Consider the following 4,714-nt stretch of genomic DNA (forward strand, 5'->3'; position numbering starts at 1 on the left):
CTAGAAGTCTCAAGAGTGATTTGGGCTATCTTGGCCCAGAAGGAGGACTTGAGTCATACCCAAGAGACACACAGCTTATAAGAGATCAGAATGAGAGGAAAGAAGCAGGGAAATGGTTTCCTTAGCTCTGTTCAGAACTTAATATGCCAAGATAGAAAGCTTAGGTGCTCAGGGGCAACAACCAAAAGAAGACACTGAGAGGGGAAACTTAAAGCAAAAACAGCAAGGAAGAATTAGATCTGTAACAGAGAAGGTATAGATAAAGATGGACCATGAATTTTAAGAAGGCATTGTGTAGATCAGAGGATTCAATGAGTACCAGTTTTACTCACCTCTTCAAGTATGGAAAGTTCTTTAAAAAGGTAAGCTTTTTTCTTAGCTCTTCCTCCTCATGCTCTTCCAGGAATAGACATTGAAATAAGTTTTTTTATTTCTTTTGCCTACACATTAATTGTATCTTGAATTTGCCTCAAATATAAAGGCCAAGGGTCATCTGAAAAATACACAAATTAAAGCAGAGTTTGCAAAGTGACATCTCATTTGATCTTCACAATAGCCCTGTGTGATAAGTGCTATTATCATCCCAGTTTCATATATATGGAAACTGGACTTGTCCAGGATTACATTGTGCCTGAGACAGGATTCAAACTCAGTTTTTGTTAACTCCAAGTCCAACACTCTCTCCACTTGGGCATTCAGCTGCCCAAATCTCTTCTGAATATTAGGAATTTTCATCTCTGGGGGCTCTGAGCTATTGTAATTGTATTAATAAATTTTCATTAGCTATAAAATCCATATTACAGCCCAGAAAGGGACCAGGAGGCTCTAAGAAACATATTGCCCTGAGGCTAAAAGGGAACTGACTTTCACAACAGCATGTGGCTAATTAAATCTCTAGGTTCCAATGGAATAAAGGAAAGTGGCAGGGTAGAAACAAGTGAGAACTTGATGAGAAGGGAAAAAGGAGCTGATCCAGGGATCACCCCACCAGGGTTATACAGATATATTTTGCTACTTGAGGCAAAAGAGTCTTGTACAGAAAGTGGGTGGTACAAAATTGTGCTTTGGCTGTTTGAATATAGGCAAATTATGCAGTCTTTTATCCTTAACAATAATATTCATATTTCTTCTATTACTTTGCTTGAACTTCTCTTGGCACTTATCTCACTCTACTGTGTATTAGTCATTTGTATCTCTATGTCTCCTCAGGCCATCACTACTATTGACCCCATTATACATCCATTGCCTTCCACAATGTAGATGTATAATAAATATTGGTGAATTTCATTAGATTTCTTCACTGCTAGGTCAGTTAGGAGTAGAGGACCCTAAGGCTCACTCAGAACCAAGAATTAAGTTCAGTCTTCTTTACTTACTATGGACATACAACTTTATAAAGTGCTTTCTTTTATACTACCATAGTTCTTTATCTATAAAATGGAACTAATGATATTCAGCTTGCATGGTTTTATGCTGATTAAGTAGACAATGTGTCTAATTCCACCAGGAAAGTTTCTAATTAAAAAGATTTTTAAATGAATAATAACTCTATTATATATTAATCTCCAAGATGTCTCTAGACAGAATGATAATATTTGGACCATTAGCCCATACGATAGATTTATTCCTTTCAACTGCTTTAGGACTCTACTAAAATTCCTCTATGTTTTGTGAGTTTTTGAGCTCTCTCAACAAAGCTAGCTCGCTTTTCTTTCTTGTAACACCTAAGTATTCCCAAGCAACACAAGCACATCAATATATTGGCTGTGTCTGAAAACATATGTACATCAATCCATCACCTCTTGTGTCAAGAAGTTGAAGGCATGTTCCATGATCAGTCTTCTGAGGTCATTATTAGACAAAGCATTGATCAGAAGTTTGAAACCTTTGAAAGTTGTTTTAACTTTACTTTCATGTGTCATTGTACAAATTGTTCTCCTGATTCTGCTCAATTCACTCCTCCTTGTTTCATATAAATCTTCTCAGATTTATCTGAATGTGACATTTTATTTCTGTTCTTTAGTCATTTGACTCATGTCTGAGTCTTTGTAGTCCCTTTTGGGATTTTCTTGGCAAAGATATCAGAGTGGTTAGCTGTTTCCTTCTCCAGCTCATTTTATAGATGAGGAATTGAGGCAAAAAGGGTTAAGTGACTTGACCAGGTTCACACAGCTAAGTGTCTGAGGCTGAATGTATCATATTCATTCTTTTATTATAGCACAGTATTCCATCATATTTACATATTTGTTCACCCACTCCCCAAAGGATGGGCACCCACTTTATTTCTAGTTCTTTGTGACAACCAAAAGAGCTTCTATAGGGGTAGTTAAGTGGTTCATTGTGGAGAGAGATGAGAGGTCCTCTGTTTAAATCTGGCCTCAGACACTTCTCAGCTATATGACCCTGGACAAGTCACTTGACCCCAATTGCTTAGCCCTTATTTCTTTTCTGTTCTGGAACCAATACATAGTATCAATTCTAAGATAGTAGGTAAGGTTTTTTTATTTTGTTTTGTTTTGTTTTAAGAGCTGCTATAAATATTTTTGTTCCTATGTGTCCTTTCCTTCTATTTTTGACTTCTTTGAGGTATATCCTATAATGGAATTGCCATACACAAAAGTGTTTGCATAGGTTTAGTCACTTTTAAAGGACAGTTCCCCATTGCTATACAGAATGGTTGGACCAATGTCATTGTGAGCTTATTGTGAGTGATATGGTTGTGAGATGATAAACTGCTTTCCAATTATCTAGACAGTTTCTGTTAGATTGGGAGTTCTTACTCCACTAAAGTCCTTGGGTTTAGGGGCAGCTGGGTAGCTCAGTGGATTGAGAGTCAGACCTAGAGATGGGAGGTCCTAGGTTCAAAGCCAGCCTCAAACACTTCCCAGCTGTGTGACCCTGGGTAAGTCACTTGATCCCCATTGCCCACCCTTACCACTCTTCCACCTGTGAGCCAATACACAGAAGTTAAGGGTTTAAAAAAAAAGTCCTTGGGTTTATCAAACTATATTCTAATATTCAACTGCTTCTGTATCTTATTTGCCTAATCTATCACATGGACTAACTTTCCCACTTTTAACCAATACAATATAATTTTGATGTTTATCAATTTATATAATAGCATAATTTGAGATCTGGTACTTTTAAGCACCCTTCCTTTCTACTTTTTCCCCCATAATTTCCCTTTAGATTCTTAATCTTGTGTTCCTCCAGCTGAATTTTGTTATAATTTTATTCCTCTCATTCAATAAAGTAACCTCTTGGTAGTTTCACTGGTTCGTCTCTTTAAATATTTAACAGTACTTGATCACTCACTCTCTCACGCTTTCTTTTATTTATTTTTAAATTGTATACAGCTTTATTAAAGATATTTTTCACGAACAATCATAGTTATTCAGGCAGGACATGAGTTGACTAGTTTGACAATAGAATAAACTTTCAAACTCCCCTCCTCTATGGAATGCTCAAAACATAAAATAATTAGAAAACTTAATGAAAAGTCTTCATTTTATACTTTAAACAGGGAAAGTTTAAAGTGAGGATGGATGGTCATTTAGAGTGTATATTGTTTAATAACTTTTTACTGACTGAATGACTTTGAGGAAATGAAATAAAAACAGTAGAATTCTTCATTAGAAAAGATCCCCAATATGAAAGGAATTTGGGTACATTTGGGGAGGCCACCTCAGAGTCATAACTCAAGTCCAGATTTCTTGAAAGATTGGTATCCAATGCAATTACTCTGGGGGGAGAAGGGGAAGGGAAATAGGGTCATGTCCTGAAGAGTCAAGTGGATGCTTATGGTAGATGAGGAAGAATTACAAAATTTTGAAATTATTCACTCAAACCCCTACCAGAGCAGCTGAAATTTCAATGTTCATATCTATGCATCCAATGAGTGTGTGTGTGTACACCTCCTGTTAGTATTCAAAAGGAGTCCTCTCAAAAACTAGGAGGGGAAAAAATCCTCTCCCCCCTCCCATTTTAACAGAGTTTCTGAGACATCATATCTGTATTGTTTGCCCCATCTCCCCAAAATAATTTCTCTGTGTTAACTACATAGCTTTAAAAAAACAAGAAATTAAACAAAATTCTTCATTTTTTAAAACTCGATTTAAAAAATAGTATTTCAAGCTGTACATCCACCAGAAATAAAATGTTTTCAAAATTTCACTCAATTCATTTGGCATCTCTAGCACCTTCAGTTTTCTGTGCCTGATCTGTTTTGGTATCTCCATTTTCTATAGGATTATCCCCATCCTTATATTGTCAACCTCTCCTTTTGTCCCTTTGGAAAAACTTCTCTCCCTTTTTTGCAGATGCTTGTTTGGGTTTGGGCTTTGGTTTGGAGGGGCAAGTTTAGCAGTTAATCATGCTGATATTTTCTGTGATTTATCCTTAATGTTCGTCTTGTCTCCCTTAGCATATCCTTTAATCTTTCTCTTGAGCATGGTGGTGACTATGAAGGGATGGGAGTGATGGAAGCTATGGAATTTGGGCTTGCAGCAGAGGTACAAGTCTTCTCATCTTCACATTACTTTAGCTGGAGTGGAGTAGGGATAGTGTTAGAAAGTTTTTATAGCACTACCACTCGTTCATTCTCGAAGCTCCTTTTTCCCTGTCTTCGATGATACAACACTGTCCAAATTCTCTTCCTACCTCTCCAAATGTCCCTACTCTATATCTTTTGCTGGCTACTATCCTCTTTCTGCCC

At 36.8% G+C, this 4,714-nt stretch overlaps 1 pseudogene; it reads right to left on the bottom strand.

Annotated features, from left to right (window-relative positions):
* Window positions 1-4,179: 4,179 nt before the first annotated feature.
* LOC123247227 lies at window positions 4,180-4,451 on the bottom strand (annotated as a pseudogene).
* Window positions 4,452-4,714: the final 263 nt, after the last annotated feature.

The sequence above is a fragment of the Gracilinanus agilis genome, chromosome 4 (genome assembly GCF_016433145.1).
Source record: "Gracilinanus agilis isolate LMUSP501 chromosome 4, AgileGrace, whole genome shotgun sequence".
NCBI lineage: Eukaryota > Metazoa > Chordata > Mammalia > Didelphimorphia > Didelphidae > Gracilinanus > Gracilinanus agilis.